General features: G+C 44.9%; 1 long non-coding RNA gene across 1 annotated transcript; it reads right to left on the reverse strand.

The window, feature by feature from the left end:
- Positions 1-155: 155 nt before the first annotated feature.
- Positions 156-23,829, reverse strand: LOC129046620 (uncharacterized). Its single transcript, XR_008508256.1, has 3 exons — positions 23,575-23,829; positions 23,179-23,399; positions 156-261 (listed from the first exon to the last, which is right to left on the reverse strand). It is a non-coding gene; the product is annotated as an uncharacterized LOC129046620 (long non-coding RNA).
- Between the last annotated feature and the right edge of the window lie 640 nt (positions 23,830-24,469).

Below are 24,469 nucleotides of genomic sequence, written 5' to 3' on the forward strand. Positions count from 1 at the left end.
AAATAATTGTGGAATGTATTTTATTGGAGTCACTTTAATCTTAACATCAAAATGACCTGATGGAGTAAAAGAGCTACAGTAAATTGAAATCACTGTGAGTTTTACCTTTGCAAAACCTCTTCATTTTCATCTTTCTTTGCCTTCCTCCAGGGCAAAAGAGAAGGTCAACATCTACGATTTTCTTCAAGGAGAGAAATTCTTTTCTCAGCCCTCTCTTGATGCAATCACATTGCCAAAGCCGGGTTAAATGAGTTCAGTGACCTGTCCAATCACAAGGTATAACTTACAGACGATGCAACCGCTTCACACTGCATCCATAAATACAGAACCTGATTCCTCTCTGCCACCAAGGCAAATGCTGTTTTCTGTCTCTCTGAAATTGCTAGATCCTCTGAGCCCCATGAGGGCAGCAGCCAGTAGTCCTCCCAAACCCTGTGCAAAGGTGTCCCTTTGGGTCTGTGGGCAGGTACAAGCCAAATGCCCCACACCAGCTCTGTCACTGCAGCCCAGAATTCCTGGCTTAGCCCTAATAACTTTTTCAAGGTGACCACACACGCCACTTTCTCACAGTCTAAAAAGACTTCCCATGATAAAAGTAGGAAGTGACAACACAAAACAGGTGAGACTTGAACATGATGCAGCCTCCAGTCCAGAAAGCCCCAGCTGGCCAAGAACATGGAGAGCATACAGTACACACACCTTGCTTCTCCCACCACTTCTGAGCACAGCATCAGGTGCGGAAGAAGGGTGGAAAAAAAGAACAAAGGTGGGGAAAAACAGTTATTTTGGGAAGCACAGCTTGCATTCTACCCAGTCATCCAGCAGCACACGCTGCTCACTGGGAACAGATTTGCCAGGAGACAGCTGAGCCAGCTCCTGAACACTGCCTTTAATTTCTGAAGTGGCCCTCATGAGCCTGAACAGCTGTACAGTTAATTCTTCTACATCAACCATTCCCACGTCCATGCACATGATGCTGCCATGGGTTCGGAGGTGAGAAGCTGCCTGTGGTTTATTTCTGTCCCTCGAGGGGCACACTCAGTGCAGGCAAAGAGAGCATCCAGCACATCCAGTGTGGGCAAGGGACACTGGACTCAGCCTGCAAACAGCTCCCAGACACCCCAAGGCTGGACTGCTCGGAACCACAGCTGTGGAGGATGTTCTCTTTAAATGCTTCCACAAGGCATGTCCCCCCTCAGCACTGAAATCCAGCATACAACATCTCTGGGCTTCATCCAGAGGAGTCCAGCCAGAATATGTATTTCTGCCAGTGTGCTCGCAGCTGGGACTGAATCCTTATCCATGAAAAGCATTTTTGGGTTCCTTCTGGCCTTTGGGAAAGGACCATCTCACAGTGCCTCTGCAGTCAGGGAGCACTGGCAGAGGCAGGCACATCTTTCTGCCCTTTGGCTCACAGCAAGGCAGATCAAGGGACTCAAAATCTCAGACAGAGGTTGTGTAGTCTGTGGCTGCCAGAACTGGAGTCAAAGGCAGCCTTTCACTTGTCAAATTAGACCTCCCTACAATGCTATCAAGCATTATGGCTCCTGAAGAAAGAATGGAGGTGTAGTGACGTGCACAGACCCATTATGTTGTTTTTCACATAGAAATGGCAGACAAGACAGATTTCTTAATTCCCATTCTTTTAAACCATTCTGGAGACCAGAATAAAGCTCTACCCCTCTGTGGCAGCAGCTCTCTGGCCACGGGGAGAAACAGATAACTTCCCCAGGCATCATCCTGGAAGTCTGTGAGAAGATCAGAGAAAAGAATGATAAACAATTCTTATCTTCACTTGCTGCACCTGTTGTTGTGAACACGTGGAATGTGTTATGGAGATTTGTTTACCAAAGGGTCGTTTCTTAATTAGCCAATGGTGATGGTGTTTGGACTGGAGGACCAATTGGGTCCACCTATATTCTAACTGTCTATAAGAGCAATGGGTTTCTTAATTAAGATAGACTGGTCAACCTTCTGAAGTGCATGGAGTCTATGCTAATTATTACCCCACCAGGGCCCGTTGTGACAATGCCCCTCTTTTAAAGGACAAGCACACAACCTTGATGATTTCCCAGATGCAGCCCTCTGGTGATGTACACCTTGCTTGGGAATTCTCCTGCTGCAGTGAATGTCCTGTTGAGGTTTCTTTTATCAGCAAATAACACCACCCACAAACAATACCTCCTTAAACAGCCATAAGGTTACCAAAACAAAGTCTACAAAGCAAATGCAACACCAGAATTATGACTGGCCCAAATGGGTTTAACCTACTCAAAAGCAATAGTCTGTAATTGTATCACTCCGCAGTAATTACACTTCAGTAAAAACAGGTCACCAGCTCCATCCTCTGCCCCAGCTTTCCCCCCTCACCTCCCCAGGTGCAGCAGGATTAGCAAATACCACACAGCCCCTGCTCTCCCCATGTCCAGCCAACCTGGTGCTGGGCCAGCCCACGTTTCCATCCTGTGTCCACCCTCAGCCTGCTTCCCTTCCTCACCCATGGAGTAAAGTAAATAACTCTTACAACCAGTTTACTACAAAAACAGACTGTACTCATTCCTTATCTTGATCTTTGGAAATGCATCTGTCTGCCATCGCCAAAGAGCAAAGTCATCTCAAAGAGCTCAGCCCCAGGCGGATTTTGGGCATGCGTTGGGGGTTGAGTTTTGGGTTGTTTTTTTTTTCTGTTCTTTCCTGTGAAAACCTGGAGAATTTTTTCCCATTGAGTTGCTAATAGGAACTGAGGACTGAGATTGGTGGGGAAGGAGAACTCTTGGTTTTTGGGAGTTGCTCTCAGGGGGCAGGGGCAGAGATACCAGGAAATTCAGGCTGGGGAAAGGGGTTGAGGACAGCTCTCTGTTGGCCCTGGAGGGGAGACAGGCTGTGGGCATTGTGGAGAGGATTTGACACCACTGCAAGACTCCATCCCTGCTGCCTTCTCCTACCCCCATCGTGACCCAGCGGAGAACCTTCCTTCTGCTGCTGGGCCCTTCATTCCCCATGCCCTGCCAGGACACCCCACAGGTTACAACTATTTGCCGTGGAGTTTTGCAACATTGTTGTTCACTACCCGGGGATTTCTGCTCATACCTGCCATATCCAGCCTGCTGCTTCTGAGACTCCTGTTAGGGGCACCGAGATCGGCTGCCCCCGGGGGTTTGTGAGGCGAAGCCTCTCCTCCATCCCTGCCTGTCTGGGCCGAGCCGCCATTGCTGCGTGACGGGGGACGCGGCCGAGCCCGTGCCACAGCACCCCCTGCAGGAGCGCGGGGGAATCACCGCACCCACCCTGCCCGGCTGTGAGCCAGCAGCGCCCCTGCTGGCCGGGCCCGGAACTGCACCCGGGGGGAAAGTGCTGCAGCCAAGAGAGGCCAGGAGGACTGGGTTTGTGCTTCTGGTTTTTGTTAATGCCATAATTGTTGTTGTTTGTTTGCTTTATTACTCATATTAATAAAGAACTGCTATTCCTATTCCCCTATCTTTGCCTGAGAGCCCCTGAATGTCAAGATTCTAATAATTCGGAGGGAGGGGGTTTACATTCTCCATTCCAAGGGAGGCTTTTTCTGTCTTCCCTAGCAGACACCTGTCTTGTAAACCAGGACAGCACGGAAAATGCCATGTCAGACATGGAGAGCTACAAAGAGCAGCGAAGTCCAGGGCACAGACAGGTAACTTGCACGTAAGTCAGGAAATATCAAGCTTAGCTGCCTCTTACGTGAAATAATAAATATTGGAAAGAAGTGTGCTTGTTTGACCCAACGCCATTTTGCAGTTGATTTAAGAGCACTAAATTGAATTTGAAAATGCTATTATGAGAAAGGTTAAAAAAATAAATAAATTTGAGTAGATATAGCCTTAGGGGCTATTTTAATTTTCTCTGGGCCAGCTTGCTCACTCCTCAGAGTCAATAGAGATCAAAAGAATAATTTATAAGCTTTAATGAGAATATTGATTTTAAAGGTTCATTCTATTCATGTGAGCAGGGAGGGGGGTGACGGGGGAAGGAGCCCTGCAGGCTGTGGCCAGAGCCTTGTTGAAGGCTGCAAACCTTCCTGGGACACAGAGAGCCCATGCTGGGATGGGGAAGGTGCTCGATGCAGCACAGACCTGCTCCCAGCAAAGATAGGCATCAGTGTTTCCAAACAACTTACCACCTAATTTGTACTTATGTAAAAGAGCCGTCCCACAACACAAATCATCGAGCAATTAACATGCAACGCTTCAGCACAACTCTCCGGGTCTTGTTGCTGAACTATCTTCAATGCCATTAATGAGAACTAATTAAATCAATCAAGGACCCGCTGTACTCAAACACGACTGCAGCTTCTGAAGCGCTATCAGATCAGGAGCGTTTTCTCAGGCACTGTAAGTATCAAGATGTACATTTATCATGCTGTCCTTCCAGCATACATCTGCTCTCACTGCTGTGTGTTTCATTTATCATATGTTGTCAGTGTCCCTACCCCCAATACATCTAGGTGTCAATTAATTCTTCCCCGTGCAGCTCGAGCGCATCGCACGGAATAATCTCCGTCTTAATATCCATCCACGAGCTGTCCTTGCCTGGGAGCAGCAGCACTCAGCCACGTCCCCCAGATTACGTGGCTGTGACCTCTCTGTTTCTTTATTGAAAGTTATTAAACACTCAAACCACCTCCACACACTGGGGTAATTTTCAGGGGAAGCAGTGGAGGTTTGGGTTTCTTTCTCCCTCTCTTCCCCCAGGCTTGACAGGATATTTGCAATGCAATTTACCAAAATAAACTTTCCCAAGAAGAGTTTCCAGGAAAACCCCTCAAGTGGATAATTGCTGTGGACCTTCAGAATGGTTTTTATAATTGATGAACATTCAAATAACAGATTCATCTCCACATTTGCAGTACCAGGCAATGGCATTTCTGCTGTACCAGCAGCCCATGTGCCTCCTGTTCTATTACCATGAGCATGCAGGGGAAGGAAAGTCTTTTTCTAAACAGGAGAATCATCTCTCATTACATTATAACATTTGGTCTCTATTTATGTTTCTGCTCTGTCTGGCTAACTCTCCTTTTTATTTACAAATCAGCTATATTAATGTGCTTTAATTTCAATGCTGGTTGTTTATTTTAGAGATGAATCAGTTGGCAAAGGGAAGAAACCCCGCCTGAACAGAAAGTGGCACCAGCTCCAACACCATATACACACTTGTCCTTATTCAATAGCAGACTTAAAATTAGTGGGGTTTTGACTTCACAGACATACCTTGTGGCATTTTTAATGTTTTTGTTATAAAAATACTGACTTGCAGGTCAGAGAAGGAGCAGATAACTAATGCAGCTTTAATTTCACGCCAGCCCTTGGCCATGGAAGTGCATCCCCTGTGCAGTCACCATGGAGAAGAGAGGTGGGGCAAAGTCCCTGCACATTTCCCAGACAGAAGGACATGGAGGGAACACATGCATGGAAGCAGAGACCCTGGGAAGGGCCACACTGAGAATCTGTGTGGAATCCCAGTCCAAACGTAAAACAGTTACGAAAAGAACACCTCATTAGAGGTAACAGCAGTGAGTCACAAGCCAGAAATTTCTGCAAGGGGTGTAAATGCCCAGATGAATTTGTAGGTGGCTTTATCCTAGCTCTGCATCCACACAAGGAGTAAAACACATATAAAAAACCCTTGTGGCTTGATTTCTCCAAACCCAGCACTCTGGGAAAAAAAGTCATATTAACGCTCCAAATAAATTGCCTCTATGCTGGCATGAGACAGACTCAGGCTGAACAGGGGATCAGGTCTTATCCCTCTGTGCAAAAGGCTTTCAGAGCCTCATCAGAACACAGCCAGGAGTAATAATTTGGGTCATTATTATTAATTATTATAGCTGTACTCAGGCTCCCAGCAGAGATGAATGCCTGGGGATCTCTTTTCACCCATCATCCAGCTGTAGAACGACCCAAGAGAGGAAATCAAGGTTTTCTATGGCAGAAGAGATGACAGCATATCATTAGGCATCACCATACAGGAAAGCAAGCAGCATTTTCAGTCTCTGTGACCTCTCTGGGTACAAAAAATGATGGGGTTTTTTCTTTCTTTCCTCCATACCCAACTTCTTCCACCACTGAACACACAAAGTTAAAGGTGCTGCAGAAGAGACAAGCATAGCATTTCCCACTTTAGCATAGATACTTACAGAACAGCAGGCAAGCTTGGCCTAGGAAAACATTCAGGAGAACAGATCATGAAGCAGAAAATCTCCAAAAAGAGGTAGGAGCACCAATACATTTGCAGTATTTGCTTATTCTGGTTTTTGCATACTGGCATTCTCCTTCCCCCATCTGAAAAAATTAACTTTTTGCCAATCTCAGGTTTTCTATTATGAGAGTCATATGGGAACCAAAGCCTCACTTCTTGTGGTGATGACCACAGAGACCTGACAGCCAAAAACCAAGTTCCCTGTAGTGCTACATCTCACAGAGAAACTTCAGTCCTGATCTCACCACATCAGTTTGCTCATCTAATACATCCCTGCATCTGCTGCAGCAATTTTAAGGCCATGGCAGACTTGTTCATCAAATAAATACATTTGACTGCACAGGTCTCTCCAACCTCAGAGAGGTTTAATGAAATTCTTCCCTTAGAGGAAGGAGTTTGATTACATTCTTGGTTTAATCCTTCTAATATCATTTAGTTGAGTAAACTTATGTGGCTAAAAGGATTCTGTCAGTTGAAGGGATTTCATCAGGTGCATACACATAATTCTAGTGACAAAATGATTTTTTGTCAACAAAACACTGGCTCATGTACAGAAGTTTGTTTAGCAGTGAGCAAGTATACAGTAAAGGCAGGAATAAGATCATGAAGATTATGCTATTATAAAGAGACAAGAAGGAGAGGGAAATTATCTTTTTGGTGCCAGACTGTGGGAAGTAGTTTGCATGAAAGGAAAGGGAGTTTACAAGGGCAGCCATCAGCTTCCTATGGGCCTTCACCCTTGGCATAAATCAAATCACTGAGGCAAAGCCAGGGTCATATTACATGGGGGTTTCTCTTCCTACTCCACTTTTGATCCTACAGTCAGTTGATCTCTTTAATGTGTTAATTACAGCTCCTCTGGTCTTTATCCAGCATTTCTTCTGTTTATTGATGTGTCTGGCACCAAAAACATGTGAATAAGGCAATGGAATTATTTCGCCTTTTATGTAGCATCACATCTTCATCTAGTTGGCTTTGAAAAAGCACCAGCAGCTGAACCTTAGCCTCAAGTCTGAAAACCTGTGATATTGCAAGTAAAGCCCCCCTGGGCTGAGTGTCTGGGGCCCAGCAGCCATAGAACCATAGAATGGTTTGGATTGGAAGGGACCTTTAAAGGCCCTCCAGTCCAGCTCCCTTACATTAAGCAGGAACACCTTCCACTAGAGCAGGTTGGACAGAGCCCTGTGCAGCCTGGCCTGGAGTGTTTCCAGGGATAGGGCACCTAACAGAAAACAGGCTGAGGTCTGTGGCCAGGACAGGTCACACAGGGCAGGGAGCTGGGTGCTGCATCAAGTAATTCAGAAGTAGAGGGAAAAGAAGAAAAAGCAGGGAGGGAGGACACAGGTGCCCAGTTCCTAGGGAGTGGAGATGCAAGGGGCAACAAGGAGCAAGGAAAGGAGTTTCTTACAGCAAAAATGGAGTTCACACGCAAAAAAAAACCCAAAAAACAACAACAACAACAAAACCCCACCCAAGCAAAACAAACAAAAAAACCCATAAAAACCCCCAAAAAACCCCACACAAAAGCAGCGGTGAAGTTCACAGCAGAGAACAGAGCTATTAAACATCACCTGTCCTCAGAGATGCTGGCAGGCAGAGGAAGGAGGAAATCTCAGAACAGGTTTATTTATTTGTTTGGTGGAAGTGCTTTTCATTTCCCAGCCGTGCAGGAGCAGCAGCAGGAACCTCCAGCTGGGAGGAGGCTGGACAGTGCATGTCAGTGTTTGCACACCCACAGAAGGGTGAAGCAGCTTCTCTTGAGCCTTCAGGGTGCTACAGAAACATTTCCCTTTCCTGATCCTGGAGGTCAGCACCAAGGAACAAGGGAGAGGGTTCCAGAGCTCTGTGGTAAAGTCATATTTGCAACATGAAAGGACAAACAGGAGGTTTCTCCAGGAGTTAGGAGCTGAGATTTGCCTGCCTCCTGCTGAGGCTTCCTGTGTCCCCTTGCCATTTCCTCCCATGCCTCCCAGTGCCACACAGCAGTTCTAACTCACTGACCCATCTCTTCCAGCACACCCTCTCTTCAAGCAACTGTGTAAATCTCTTCACTGGTACAATCATTCTGAAGCTTTTGTACAGCCTTTGAGCTGTACTTGGGAGTTTGCAAGGGGAGCTGAAGTCTGATAGGAGGAGCTTAACCAAAAAGCCCTTGTTTGCACATCTGGCAAGCAGGGTTTACATATCTGGGTAAGTATTGTCTAGGAGAGAAATTAAATTAGTTGCCTCCTCCTCCCTCCACAGCAGCACGGCAGCTGAAGCAGTAATGAAGAAAAATCTCACAAACTAGCCACTGGCAACCAGAATCATTTGTCTGCTATCGATCCACAGTGTGATTTAATGGGGTGGAAAAGCAGGCACAGGTCCCTCTCTAGGTTAGGGAAATCTCACCTCATCCTTCAAGGTTCTGCTGGCCCTATCCTGCTTCCATGCCACCCTTGTGCATCCCCAGCTCAAGCCCTGCACGTGCTTTTCCTGTCCAGGTGCCTTGAGAGGGTGGCTACACCTGGAGAGCCAGAAGCACTCACAAGAGAGGAAAATCGTCAGGATTTGTGAGAAGGGGAGATTGTTCAGTTCTCTGCTCAGTTGCTGAACCCAAGAGCCTGCAGATTTAATCTGAGTCTGCCACAAAACGGGAAGAGACACAGAATTCATCGAGCAATTTTTGCAGACTCTCACACCCAAACATTTGCTTTGGAATAGGGTTTGCTCTCACTCTGCTTGCTCACATTTGCATCTCTACACCAATAATTGAAAGCTGCAGCCTCACCACAAAACAACCTTGAAATTTATGACTACTGTCATAAACAGAAACTTCAAAATTAAAACCCAAGACCCTCCCTCCCATCAGTTTTTCCATCCCCAAGCCCAGCTCTGACTAAATCATGCAAAAGCCATAAAAAGGAGCCACACACACTAACCCATAAATCCCAGCTGTCCTGTCTCCCCAGCTTAATGCCAAGTGATAAAGATGCCCCAGAGTTTATGTGGCTGACACTGCCCCCCTCCTCCCCCTTTTGTTGATTGTATTCATAAATAAAACCACAATGATCTCATTTGAGTCCCTTAACCAGCAAAAGCAGGAGCTGGGAGCCACAGCCAGTCTAGCTGGAATGACTCACAGAGGTTTTTGATTGAAGCTGACTATTAGTGGATACAATTAAGATGCCACTTCTGTTTAAAGATTAATTGGCCATGCAGTGACAAATTGTGGATGCTTATTGCTGCCATGCTGAGGCAGGTGATCAGGGAATGAAGTTGTAATTGCAGCACCTCTTGTTTGGCTCCTGCTGGAGCACAGAACGCGAGGTTCAGTTTAACAAACAATTTGCCACACAGCTCATCCCTGCTGGGTGCGAAAGCAAGGCTTGCTGGTGAGGCTTCCTTTGAGTTCTACTCCTTTTTAAACCTGGTATAAGCAAAACTGGCCCTTGCTTTAACCTTTGCACCAAAGCAGAAAGGAAGAGGAGAAGCCCAAGAGTATTGCTGACAGTGTATTTGTATCTTGGACTTCATCCAGAGGTGATAAAAAAAAGAAACTGGAAAAGTATGATAAGATGATTAAAAAAAAAAAAAACAAAACAAAAAAAAAACAAACTGGAAAAGTGTTTTACATACTGGAAAGTATCATCATCCTTTTGATACTTCTTGGGTCTTTCTGAGCTTCTCTGGAGAAACCAGAGCACAGCTAGGCTGGCATGTTGGAGCAGCAAATGCCAACATTCAAGTGGGCAAGTGGGGACTCTATACACAGCCACAGTTGCTCTCCTGCTTCAGGAGATTCAAGTTACAGCCCCTGGATGATCTTGAAGCCAATTATTCTCTTTTTCCCTCCAGGGGAGGGAGGGAGCAATTGAAGCTGCAGCTCCTCAGCAGTTGGCTTCCATCCTGCTGCAAGGGAAGGAGCGCAGTGATGCTCTGAAGGGCTCAAGGAGCTGGTATTTAAAGGACTCAAAAAATGATTAGAACCAGAGATCTCCTGGATCAGACTCACAGAGCAGAGCTTCCTTAGCTTTGTTTGCCTCTCTTTGCATACAACTACTGGCTCCAAGTTTCTAGTACAAATTTGGATACTCCAACAAGGCTAATTCCATGGAGGAGATACAGCCAGGCCTTACAAACCCTTCCTGTTTCACTGCTGTTAGTGATTCATAACCACACAAGTAACTTCTTTAAACCCCCAAATCTCAGGGATTTAATTGTGTTTGTTTAAGGCTAAACATGCATTTACATGTTTTGAAATCTCAGAGCCAACCAGGACCAGCTGCTCTTGTTATTTCAGGATGTAGACATTGGTATCACCTTTTTTGTCTAAGGAAGGACAAAGAAAGTTGTTCTCTAATTGCCAGCCTGACCTAGAAAATGAGGGCATCAGCTGCACAGAGAGGTCCCTCTGATCATCAGTTTCTAAGTGGCTCAGTTTTTCCTCCTCACAAACATACAGGAATCATAGAAATCAGAGAACACACTGGAATGTTCAGTAGTTCGCAACTGCAGATGCTCTGATGGAAACCTTATAGAAAAGAAAAAATTAGAAAAATAGTATCTTCTGTTTTGCTTCTGTTTTTTTCTCTAAGTACTGTTGGTCATGGTCTGCAGAGAAGACAGTTTCTTGCCTACAAGCATTATAGGGGACCCAGCATCAGCTGGATCCTGCTCTTCACCCCTTATCAACCTCGGAAAAGCCCCAAGGCAGTCAACAGCACAATTGGATGGTACTTCAGGCAGCTGCAAATCAAAGGAGTGAAAAACTCCTCTACTTACAATTCAGTGTTTGTATAGAGGCAAGAGCTGTGCTCTGACAAAGCAGGAAGTAGAGAAGCACAAATGCTTTGCAATTTGTGTGTGAGCAGTGCTGGGTACTCTTTTTAAGGGAATGATCTGGACTTTGAGAATGCTCCTCTCCAACATCTCCCAGGCAGCAGCCAGCCTGGCCTTACTGCAGAGCTTTCCCTTGCCCAAAGGTCTTGCAAGACACCAAGCAGTGGCCCAGATGTGGTGGTATCCATTACAGGGCAAGCATTCTGAGGCAACTTGATGTCTCCTTATCAACTCTTATTAAAAAGCCACTATTGCACATGGCTATAAGGTTTCATTTATTGCCCTGTTGTTACAAAAAACACTTGCTTTTTAAAACTTATTCTTAAGCATCTATCTGGCCTCTCACAGGTGATAATTAACACACCTGATTTTTTTTTAAAAAAATTATCCACAGGTTCCTGTTTAAAGGAGCAGAGATTCAACAGCAAGGCAGTGTTTGGATCCATCCCAGTGCATATATTGAATGTAAAGCTTTGGGTGTGAAGGCTGCACCTTGAGGCAGCCACAGAGCTCAAGCCCTGAGCACAAAGGGTACTGCAGAAGAGGTTTCTGGAGTTATTTAGCAACTGGACAAGGAAAGGAATAGCAGGTGCTTGGTTTGTAACCCCTGCCTGGCCCCTGGCAGCAAGACCTGCTCCCTGGGCAAAGCTTGGGAGCTGTGAGTTTAGATCAGCAGAGGGGGACAGACATGGCAATTCATAATGTCTCCTTCAGGCTGCCCCAGACACCTAATTCAGGTGCAGGTTACAAGAAAAAGAGGCCTCTGTGTCCCAAAAGGCACCCATCTTTGATACCCCAAGCTGGCCAGAGACAGACACTGCAAATATCCTTCCTTTCTGACACAGGTGGGTCATGTTCAGCTCCGCTGTACAGCCGGGGAGGGAAATCAGGCAGAGCAAGGTCGAACAGCTCACCTTGCAAATGCTTGCATGAATACTTAATCTCTCTCCTGTGAGCACTCTCACCAGCTTCAATACAACTGCAGATCTTTAATCAAGGAGAGAAAAGATCTTTAACCCACTGCCTGCCTCCAAGGGGCCTTGGGGCTGGGAGGCAGAGAGCACAGCCCTCCACCTGCAGCTCAACTCCAGCACCAACGCCAACATCACCACTGTGAAAAACACCAATCATCTGTTTTTAAAAGCTTAACACTAAAAGCTTAACACTTTTATGGTTATAAAAATAGTAATATAGTTAGAGTAATAAAAATTTGGACAATTAGGATTAAGACAATATGAGACAATAAAAACAAAGAGTTACAGACAGTCTGGGTACCTCTTTCTGGGCAAAATAAGCCCAAAAAAGGAAACACAGAGGATTAACCCTTAAAAGCAATAGCCTGTTGCATATTCATACATCTCATCAATGATGCATCAATTCCATTCAAACACAGGATTCTGTCTGGTCAGTGTCAGCTTCTTCCTCTGAATCCTGACAGCATCATCAGGGCTGAGCAAGGCAGGAAGAACTCAATAAGAGGGCAACAAATTCTTTATCTCTGAAAGATTTTGGTGTCCTGGGGCTGCTATCTCAGTGGGAGCCCTCTCTTAAAGAAAGTATCTTACACAGCACAGTTTCTATTTTAACATTATGTTATAACCTAAAACTATATTTAACACACTACTTAAGAAAACTAACACAGCATAACTTTCTAACATAGCACATTTAATATTAATTTCAATATTTGCCAAAAGCCAATCATAAAATACGCATTTTTCACAACCACCACAATGGTTTTAGTTACACAAAGCCCTGGCAAAGCTGAGTCTTTCTACTTTTCACACACAGAAGGTTGCAATCACATTTCCTGGCAAACCACTCCTATTCTCCCAAGCCCCAGACACAGCAGTTAATGTTCTCTAGTTCAATAAACCATCAATTGTACCACCACAGAGGAAAAAACTCTTTAAAAAATCCCCTCTTAACAACCTCACACAATAAAAAGCAAAAAAAAACCAACAACAACAAAAACCCACTTACCCCTTCAGGCTTGCTCCCTGCAATATGGGTGAATTTCCAGGCTCTGCAGAGATGCCAAATGTCTCCCACCCAGGGAAAAACTGAAAAACTCACAGGTACCCCAACCTGAGGCCACTGCAGATTGGGCAATCCTAAATCCATTCCCACCACCAGCTTCCCCCTAGCTTGGGCCAGCTACTGAGTGATTCAGGATCCCCTCCTTTTCTTCTTCCTCCTCCTCATCAGTTGGCGGGAGCAGACACTTGTGCAGCTCTGGGAGGTGCTGCCCCAAACCAGCCATTGCTTCTGGAAGCAGCAGGTGACCTCTTTAAGGATACCCACCTGTGCTGCCCCTTCAAGACACAGACTGAGCTTCCAAAAGAATCACTGAAAATTGAATTTGTGCCCTACTTAGAGCTGAGGAAAGGCAATTCCTAAGTCAAGCTGCTCGAGTTTCATCATCTCATGGAAACACAAGGCCCGCTGAATCATAATCCACGGGTTTTATCTTCTTGGGGCAGGAGACAAAGTTATATCGAAAATGTTGTTTACAGACATCTCTATTTGGAAACAAATGCTTAAGTTACTGCACTAAATTATGTCAGCTAAACGGGATGGAAATCAGATCATTTAAAAGCAGACAGCTCTCCTGTATTGTTTCAGCAAAATAATCTCTTTTGCATAGCCAGCCAAGGGGCTCATTTTTGAGGAAAACAAACACATCTTTTACGATTATGGCCATTCGAAGCTGTTTCTTGTACTCTAAATTGACACACATGAAGGATCAATGGCGTTCTCAGATGATGATTTAATTAAAAACTCCTCCTTTCCTCAAGATGAGAGCTGCAAAACCTCTCTGAATGGCTGATGGATGATTTGCTATTAGCGTGCCTGCTTTCTTTTTAATATTTTTTTTCAGAATTTTAATTGCTGCCATTTGAGGATTATTGATTACCTGTAATTGCTCCTTTTCTCAGGCATCTCCCTAGTTATCTGCAGCTAAGTGATCTCTGCAAAAGACAAAAGCAGAGTACTTCAGAACCTAATGGTTTTCATTAGCTGTTAATGAACACTGATAGGGTGACAGCTGGACGCTGCAGTGGCCTGAACTTTGAAAGTGGATGAGACTGAAAATTCCTTTTCCTTAAGAAAAAACACTAAAAGCACCAAATCTCGTTTTTATCCACCAGTCACATTAAACAGAAACTAGACCAATGAAGTCTTCACAGCACGGGACACTCCTGAGTGCAAAGAAAAATCCCCCTCTGCCTTCCAGAGCAGGCACTCCCTTCAGACCGATGTCATTCCCACAGAGAATGAGGGAATCCAAGGGACAGAGGGATCCAGGGACAACCAGCAGATCCAGAGGAACTGGACTAAAGGGGATTCTATTTTATAAGCTCCTAATTCTGTCTGCTCTGATCAGCCCATTAGACAAAGAGGTTTGCTCAATTTGCCAGCGCTCAGCTCACAAACTGCCGAGAGTTCAGACTTGGTTCTGGATTCTGCAGGACCTGGAGATACAGAGTTGTTTCCCACACCTTTGTCTTATTTACAATCCAAACTCCATGGAAATATTTAAAACATGCAGCAGAACCACCCAGTGCAAAGCCCATTTTCCTCCTTAGGACTTTTTCTTGGCATTTCAAATACATTTAAAAGCTCAAACATTTCAAAATAACAGGGTCAAAAATGGTGTTACACAGGGAGCATCAAGTGCAACGAGCATGAAGCTGCCCTTTGCTGCAGGTTTAAGGTAATGCTTTCAGTTTAGTCTGAGAATTATGATCTCAAATTACAGCAAATGATCCTGTTAGAGTTGGTCTGATAATTCTGGTGTAACTTGGTAGCAGATAGCATGATTAAACAAAAAAACCCCACCCTGCATCATTAATTTCAGAGCGATTATTTTTAGAAACTGATCATCAGCTAAGTGGGAGCTCATTACCAGATTTTGTCTAGAAATAAGTTTTCAGTAGTGAGTGCCTGCCCACAAGACTTAAATAACAAAAAACTATGAAACGTGGTGGTAGAAATTTAAGAATTTTTTTCCTTAATTTTTTTTTTCCCCAGTACTGACACTGACCTGCAGCCCAGTGGGGAAGACAACCCTACACCCAGCTCTGCCCTCGCCCCAGCACTGCAACCAGGTGCCCCTGTGCTGTGGGAAATCCCTCTCATCCACAGACTGCAGGAGCATCCCTGTGCCCTGGGAAAACAGGAGACAAGGAGCTGGAGCAGTTGGAGGTTGGAGAAGCTTTGGCCCTTGGTCATGGTTTGGCACTGGCCCAACACCAGGCACCCACAAAAGCTGTTCACTCACCTTGCCCTGCCACAGCTGGGCAGTGGAGAGGGGAAAAAAATCAACAAAGGGTTCATGAGTTGAGATAAGCACCAGGAAAAAACACTTCAAGGGCAAAACAGGCTCAACTTAAGTTGCAAAGTGGATTTATTACTAACAGAATCAGAGGAGGATAATGAGAAATAAAATAAGCCTTTGAACACTTTCTCCCCTCCTTAGCCCCTCTTGCCTTCCCACTGACAGTGCAGAGGGACAGGGCATGGGGATTTTGGCCAGTTCACCACTGAGATTTTCTTCCCCTGCTCTGGGAGAGGATTCCTTCCCCTGTAAGGCTGTGGGCTCCCTCCCACAGGAGACAGCTCTCTGTGAACTTCCCCAGTGTGGGCCCTCTCATGAGCAGCAGCCAAACCTCATCTGCTGCAATGTGAGTCCCTTCCATGGGCACACAGTCCCCCCAAAACTGCTGCAATGTGAGTCCCTTCCATGGGCACACAGTCCCCCCAAAACTGCTGCTATGTGAGTCCCTTCCATGGCCACAACCCTGCCAAAACTGCTGCAATGTGAGTCCCTTCTATAGGCACACAGTCCCCCCAAAACTGCTGCAATGTGAGTCCCTTCCATGGGCACACAGTCCCCCCAAATCAGCTGCAATGTGAGTCCCTTCCATGGGCACACAGTGCCCCAAAACTGCTGCAATGTGAGTCCCTTCCATGGGCACACAGTCCCCCCAAATCAGCTGCAATGTGAGTCCCTTCCATGGGCACACAGTGCCCCAAAACTGCTGCAATGTGAGTCCCTTCCATGGGCACACAGTCCCCCCAAAACTGCTGCAATGTGAGTCCCTTCCATGGGCACACAGTGCCCCAAAACTGCTGCAATGTGAGTCCCTTCCATGGGCACACAGTGCCCCAAAACTGCTGCAATGTGAGTCCCTTCCATGGGCACACAGTGCCCCAAAACTGCTGCAATGTGAGTCCCTTCTATGGGCACACACTGCCCCAAAACTGCTGCAATGTGAGTCCCTTCCATGGGCACAATCCTCCCAAAACTGCTGCAATGTGAGTCCCTTCCATGGGCACACAGTCCCCCCAAATCAGCTGCAATGTGAGTCCCTTCCATGGGCACACAGTCCCCCCAAACTGCTGACACATGGGTCTCTTCCCATGGGGTGCAGTCCTCCAAGGACAGGCTGCTCCAGCCTGGAAGCTGGGCCCCCTCTCTCCCACTGGATCACAGCCTCCTCCAGGCACCCACCTGCTCTGGATTGGGTACCTCCTCCATGGGATGCAGGCGGATCTCTGCATTCCCATGGATCCCCAGGGGGCTGATGGTGGATCTCTGCATCCCCCATGGATCCTCACAGGCTGTGGGTGGATCTCTGCATTCCCCATGGATCCCCCTGGGCTGTGGGTGGATCTCTGCATCCCCCATGGATCCCCATGGGCTGCAGGGGCTCAGCTGCTTCACCATGGCCTTCACCATGGCCTTCACCATGCCTCACGATGCTTCACCACGGTCTCACCACCTCCTGCAGAAGAAGCTCAGCTCTGGCACCTGGAGCCCCTCCTGCCCCTCCTTCTCCACTGACCTCAGTGTCTCCATGTTGTTTCCCTCACATATTCCATCTCCTCCTCTTCTCTGACTAGAAGAAAAACAGTGTGCCCTTTATTTTGATTTTCTTCTCAAATATGTAATCACAGAGGCATTGCCAACCTCTCTACTTGGCCCAGGTTTGGCCAGCAGCCTGTCCATCTTCACAACTATCAGGGATTGGTGATGCTGGACAAAGCAGGAAGCCTCCAGCAGCTTCTCACAGGAGCCACCCTTGTGGCCCCCCCTACTCCCAAAAACCAGGCCCTGCAAAACCAATGCACCCCTGCACCCTTGCAGTGGGCTTGCACGGGAAAAACGCCAATCACTTAAAAAAATTTTAAAAGTTTTATAGTAATAAAATTTAAAAGTTTTACAGTTATAAAAATAGTAATATAATTAGAGTAATAAAAAATTGGACAGTTAGGATTAGGACAATATGAGACAATAGAAACAAAGAGTTATGGACAGTCTGGGTGCCTCTTTCTGGGCAAAATAAGCCTGAAAAAGGACACACATTAACAGAGGATTAACCCAACAAGAGCCTGTTGCATATTCATACACTTCATCCATGATGCATAAATTCCATTCAAACACAGGATTCTGTCTGGTCAGTGTCAGCTTCTTCCCCTGAATCCTGACAGCGTCTTCATGGCTGAGCGAGGCAGGAAGAAGTTCATTTCTCCTGATAATGGAGCAATAAATTCTTTCTCTCTGAAAGATTTAGGTGTCCTGGGGCTGCTATCTGGTATGAGTACCTCATTCCTCTCTTTCAAAAGTATCTTACACAGCATAGTTTCTATTTTAACATTATGTTATAACCTAAAACTATATTTAACACACTACTTAAGAAAAATAATACAGCATAACCTTCTAACATAACACATTTAATATTAATTTCAATATTTGCCAAAAGCCAATCATAAAATACGCATTTTTTCACATTGCAGATCCAGCAAACCTTCCCGTGGCACAACCACATGGCAGACCACTTGTAAAGGATATTGCTGGAAATGCAAAAGGAAGTGCAGCAGGCAGCAGAGGGACATATGAAGGGAATCTTGGATATCTAATCCAGTTGGAAAGGACAGCTTGGGTTGGCAGCTAATTGGGAGCCATGGGAAAAGCTTTCCCAGCTGCAGGCAGCAAGCAGCTCAGGGAGAAAGGAGCTACAGGTTTTCTGCAAGAAAAAGCTGACTCTTAAATTGAGTATAGTACTGATGGTAAATGCATTTCATCACCAAATTATAGATCTATAAAAAAGTACAACAGAGAAAAAGAAAAAAGAAAGTAAGTACGTGTCAAGCTTTCTGGGCCTTTTTTCACTTTTCTAGGGAAAATTTTATTCTGGTACATTGGCAGATAGAGCACAGGTGGGAATGTTTTCACCTAAATAATTGCCAGTAGGCTGAAGCAATTAATTCTTTTTTTTTTTTCAAATAAAAAATACATTAAATACTGAGACTTATTTAGTAAAAATGATGGCCAGGACAATGGTTTTGTTTCGTAACAATGTGATTTTTTTTAATACTCATGAAAATAATTCTTATAGTTCTACATTCTGAAGAAGAGTTATTTATTCTGTAGAAAAAGATAAAGATTAACCATTAAATTTCTAGGGTGACCTTCATTATTAAATCTCTGCTCTGCAGAGAGCAGCAGACACTCTTAGGGCACGTGCTGGCAATTTCAGCTGCCTTTACTCTTCAGTGCTTCAGTCCCACAAAGCAAGACTGACATCAAAACCAGGGAAAAAAGATGATGAAAGGAATGAAGAGATTCTTCTGGGTACAGAAATCAACTTAAAAAGCTGGACCCTCCAGTCAGAGTGAGTTATGCATTTAACAACTGTGGTGACTTAAAGAATTAAGTGGGGACAGATTTTTTCTTATTTTCACAAAAAATAAACATTTGGAAAGCAGAGGAAAATGTGGCATAGAAATAGAGAGGCAAAGAGCAGGATTGGAAGGAAGGAACAGAGGATTTCACAGTGGACCCCTTCTCAAAGGCTCACTATAAATATTATCCCTGTCCAGCTGGAGGAAGTTTCTTGCGGTCCTTTGGCAAATAATCTTTTTTTCTTCTTGTCATCAAAATATATTTTAAAGGACATTTTGTTCAGGTGATTCCAACTCAAAAATTTGGCTTGAACCCTCCTTCTTTGGAAGGCAATCAAATTGTTATTTTTGCCTTCAGTCAGGCCAGTGCTATGCTGATGGGGAAGTGGATGGACAGTGAGTAGGGGCATTGTGCACACCTGTGTATTGAAAGCAGAGAAGATGAAAGTCACTCCTGTGACTGCTGTTAGGGACTTAGGGAAACCTGAGATGGTCCCACAAGTCGGGACAGAGAGGGACTTCTTCACATTATCTCATGTGCCCAAATTAAGAGGAAGTCACAGAGTGGTTGTTGTGGGGGTCTTCTCCCAAGTGACAGGAAATGGCTTCAAGTTGCACCAGGGGATCTTTAGATTGGACGACAGGAAAAATTTCTTCACTGAAATGGTTGTTAAGCATTGGGAAGGAGTGGAATCACCAGCCCTGGAGGTATTTAAAAGCCACTTAGACGTTGTGCCTGGGGCCATGAGTTAGTGGTGAGCTGGCCATGCTGGACTCCAAGATCTTGGGTTTCCAACCCGAACAATTCTGAGACTGTGTAAGTAAGAAGAGCAATGCAGTGCACTTCCACTGGAAAGCTGGCTGTACTAGACAGGCATCTGTATTTGATTCATAAATTCAGGTGATGTGAACATGAAACCTGTCCCTGGTGTAACACAGTTAAGGCAAGGACACAAGTTTGACAACCTGACCAAGCAATGTGGAAGCACATTCACTGCTAAGTGAAGGAATACATCAAGCCTTGGATGCTTCACCAATATCCTGGAAGAAAATCACCTTGTGGGATGGGAGAGCAGCCACTAGGTGGAATAACAGCCTAGCAGGGAGATGCATGCACGCAGCCTTGGGCCAACATCACTCACAGGATTCCCACAAATAAAAGCCCTGAGCTCTGTGTCAAACCTGCCTCGGCCAGGGAGCAGCTTTAGGAGACCTCAACATGTCTTGCAATATTCATATATGTCCTCTGTTCCTGCTCTGTTCACATGCAAACGTTTTTATAGCTGTACTATTGCATAGTCCTATAATTGAACTTGCCACATTTTCAAACACCCTAGCAGGGCTGTTTCAGAGCTCAAGAAGAAACTCTAATACTATAGTAAAAGAAATGGACAAAGCTCTTGAAATCAAACAATCTGGCCTCATTTGCATCAGAACAAATCTGACCTGTAGATTTTTCTCCTATGTTTTGTGGAGTAAGAAAAAAAAAAAGTGATAGTCTCGTTTTGATATTTACAACACTCCTTTTATGCATCCTTAATGGCATTGTTTATAAAAAATGCAGTAACTGTTCTGTTTTGCTTCAGGCAGGGGGGATCCTTTACAGGATAGGCAGCTTAATTTGGACCTTAACAATGACAATGTGCCACGAATAAATGTATCTGGGAGACAAACTCCCAAGCAAAGATGTAAGAGCAGGAGCTTGGCCTTTGCACATGAATATTCTTAAGGAGAAAGGAAGAGGGTTTTTTTCCTCCTTACAGTTTAAAGTAGATCAGAAACCTCCCAAAAGAGCAGGAGAGAAGCCAGCTGCTAAGTAGGGCATGTAGTGACAGGGCAAAAGGGAATGGCTTCAACTATCAGAGGGCAGGGTCAGATTAAATATTAGGAAGAAATTCTTCCCTCTGAAGGTGGTGACGCCCTGGCACAGGTTGTCCAGAGAAGCTGTGGCTGCCCCATCCCTGGAAATATTCAAGGCCAGGCTGGGTGGGGCTTGGAGCAACCTGGTCTAGTGAAAAGTACCCCTGCTCATGGCAGGGGGGTAGGAACTGGATGGTCCTTAAGGTCCATTCCAAACCATTCTGTGATTCTGTGACATAGATAAAATAAGGCTTAATAAAAAAACACCATCTTACACAAGATGTATGTTTTGGGTTTTCCTTTCCCAGATTTTTATATATGGAATTGTTGCATTCCCCTTACTTCTCTTTGCTCAAGAAGGCTTTGTACAAGAGGACAGGGATTGGGGTGTCCCAAACCAACCTGCAGGCTAAATGATTGATTATCCTCACATCTACTCCCTCCCAGGAGTCTCTATGATACTGCAAACCTTGCTTCCATTGACAGGCTGCCATAATAAAAAAAATATATATAGAAAATAAAGTCCATATAAGAAAAGGCCTTACACCAAGGCTTCCACCTGACTGCCAGGGGACAGAAAGTGATTTCTGCAGGTTAACAACTTAGTGATAAATTGGGCATATATGTATGTAATACATGGTTATGCATCCACAGTGCTTTGATAACAGTGAAGATGCTCATTTGGCAGGAGGAGGCTGCAAATGCCTCCTACCTGAGTGAAGAATCAAGGGTCTCTAATCCTAAGGAAAATGCAGGAGTGAAATATTAATAAATCCCAGGCAAATCCCAAACAATACCAAGGCCTGCACATTTCTTTCAACTATAATCCTGTTCTGCAAAAGCAGGCTGAGGATATAGGGGTTGTTAAAGATGTCAGGGGGGTGTGAATAGATCACTCTGACAACTAAATTAGGGATGAAAAATATTTTTGGGCATCATAGCACTGATTTCCCTTCCAATGAGAGCCTCACCCGCCTCTGAATCTCTAATAGTAAAGATTATGGATCATCATGGAAAGAATATTCTGGATGATCCAATGTACCTTTCAGTGTGCAGAAGAATGAATTTGATTTCGTAGCATTTTCAAAAGGATTTAGAATTACAAAACTAAATCAGTATTATTTTTGTGTATGAAGCAATAAAAATGAGAGATACCCTACTGAGCCTGGATTGCCAAGTCCTTGCTAGAAAACAACCATGTATTAACAATTTTCAAATACAGAACCACAACAAGATGTAAGTGTAGCAGGAAGGAATCATCATAACATTTCAGAAACTGCTGCTGTCACTCCTGCTGTAATTTCTCATATATAAGGGAACTTGTACTTTGGAAAGAACCAGCTCTGTCTCTTACACTGTGACAAGCCAGGCTCAGCTAAAAATAGCAACCAGCAAGGAAAAGAAAATAAACACCTCCCACACCACCCTTTGGAAAGTCCTTTGCTCCCCACTGATTTCAGCTGAAAATGCCCACAGAGCCATGCACACTACCTGCTGAATTTGCAGTCAGCCCCAACATGGGAAGAGATGAGAATCCTGACTCCATGTTTCAGAAGGCTGATTTATTATTTTATGAGATATATATATTATATTAAAAGAAAATGATATATTAAAACTATACTGAAAGAATAGAAGAAAGGATTTCATCAGAAGGCTAGCAAGGAATAGAAAAGAAATTAGGTAATTCTTAGTACCTAATAAAATCTTGTGGCTGCTCACAGCCTTGACACAGGTGGCTGTCATTGGTCATCAAGTAAAAACAGTTTCACATGCTGGGTAAACAATTCTCCAAATCACATTCCAAAGCAGCAAAAGCTGAAGCTTCTCAGCTTCTCAGAAAAGATCCTAATGAAAGGATTTTTCATAAAATATGTCCGTGACACACTGCTGGACACCACAAAGGGCTCCCATGTCTCCAAGCTCACCTGGGCTTGTAATTAAAAGAAAAGCTGCAGCTGTTGAGCAATGGACACAAACTCAGCCTCTCTGTGCCCCCTCCTCAGAACCACTTCTGCTCTTCCTTCCCCCTTACACCTCATTTTCTTACAAGATCAATTTGGGGCATGCAGGTTAAGAGCTCAGGAGCAAAGGCCTAGGAGCAAAGGCCCTTTGACAGGCTGAGAGGTGATGTGCAGGTGTCCCAGGAAACCAGCCTCTGATACAGACCTGAGCCCTGATGTGCTCACACCACCAGTGCATCTTTTATTCTCCCTCAGCCCTGAGAGAGATGTCAGTCACACTGCCAAAGGACACAGGAGAGCCACGGGGACGAGAACCTTCTACAGTGGCAAGGCTTCATGCTGTTCCTGTAATTTTTTTGTCTGGCAAGTGAAATGTATTTCACCAGAAGGTGGGAAAGGACTTGGAACAAAATTGATCTTGGCTGAGCAAACATTTGACAACGTTCTGTGGGAAACAACCATCTGTCTTGGGAGATATCAACTCCAAGAGATATTGATGGCACTAAAAATATCCGCCTTAGTCCACAGTCCCACGGCATTCAGCTTTCAAGTGTGGAAAGCTTCAATCCTTCAGCAGTAAACCTTTCTATTCATTTTTATTTTTGGAGTGTTGACTTACCAGGTGGTTAGTGAAAGGCTCTGGTTTGTTTGAGATGCAGCCACATGAGTTTCTGGTGCCTGGGATGAGTGGAAACTAGAGAGGAGCTGCAGAGAGGTAATTAATATGGATTAAATGGAAAAAGGGCTTTGTGCTCTGCTTCACAAGTACAGACCGTACACTGAGATGGATGTCTCTATCTCAGAAGAGCTTCCTGGAGCAGTTTGGCAGGCTGGTTTCTTCTGAGAAACATGAGAGGAAAGAAAAAAAAAAACAGTACTCTTTGAAAGAAACTTTTAAAACATACCATGAATTCAAAACAGCTCTTCCCTCCTCACTGTCAAAGAGGCTAACAGATTTATTGAAGCTGACAAACAGTCCCCATCCCATGAATCATTAAGATTTAGACCATTTTACCTTCCATGTGTCACATCAAGATGATACAAAGTCTTCCAAGGAAAAAGGGAAGATGGGGCAGCTCAACTTCACCAATGGATGTTTTGCACAGAAGGTGTCACATCCATTTTTGTATCTGTGATTTGCCAGTCTCCTGCTCCCCAGGCAGGTGCCTTTTCCATGGGCCTGTGAAGTAATAGTTATTTTTACCACAAACTGGAGATCTTTTTCCAGGGCACATTTCATTTTGGAAAAGGCAGTCTCTTGGCCATCAGGGGTCTCTGTAGGGAATATTAGAGATGAGAGGATTACAGGCAAAAGCCTTGAGTTGTTCTTCCATACCTGCTCCAGTGTCTCTTGCTCTCTCCACCTGCGATTTGTGCAAACTCCCCACCACAGCCACACCAACATCCACATTCCCTCACAAGGAGTCCCAACGGCAGCAAGAACAAGATCCTCATTCCACAGGGACAACCTGCATTTTACTCTTTAAATCCCTCCTCCCATCATATATCCTGGGATAATTTTTAGGGTTGGTTGTTTTGGTTTGTTTGTTTGTTTTTTTTTCATTTTCTGGTGGTTTTCTCCTTCTGGGAGGGTGTCAATAACAAGGGAGAGCCAATAACCAGTGCTGTGCAGCCAAGAGGAAGCACAAATGATCCTTCCTACTGACACCCCCTGCCTCCAGGGACTGCCCACCACGAACCCCAGAGCTGGATCCACCTTCTCCACCTTTAGTGTCTGCCAAAGAGGATCTCTGTTCTGTGGCCAACATGGCAATCCCATGGGAATCCTTGCAAAATGCCTTTCAGAAGGATGACTATTCAGTACACTCAAAGAAACAATGCTGAGTTCAGTCAGACACTGCAGAGATGGAGGTAGAAAATGCAATGACTGCTTCATGCAGACAGACTCA

Source organism: Molothrus ater, chromosome 3, assembly GCF_012460135.2.
Source record: "Molothrus ater isolate BHLD 08-10-18 breed brown headed cowbird chromosome 3, BPBGC_Mater_1.1, whole genome shotgun sequence".
In the NCBI taxonomy this organism is placed as follows: domain Eukaryota; kingdom Metazoa; phylum Chordata; class Aves; order Passeriformes; family Icteridae; genus Molothrus; species Molothrus ater.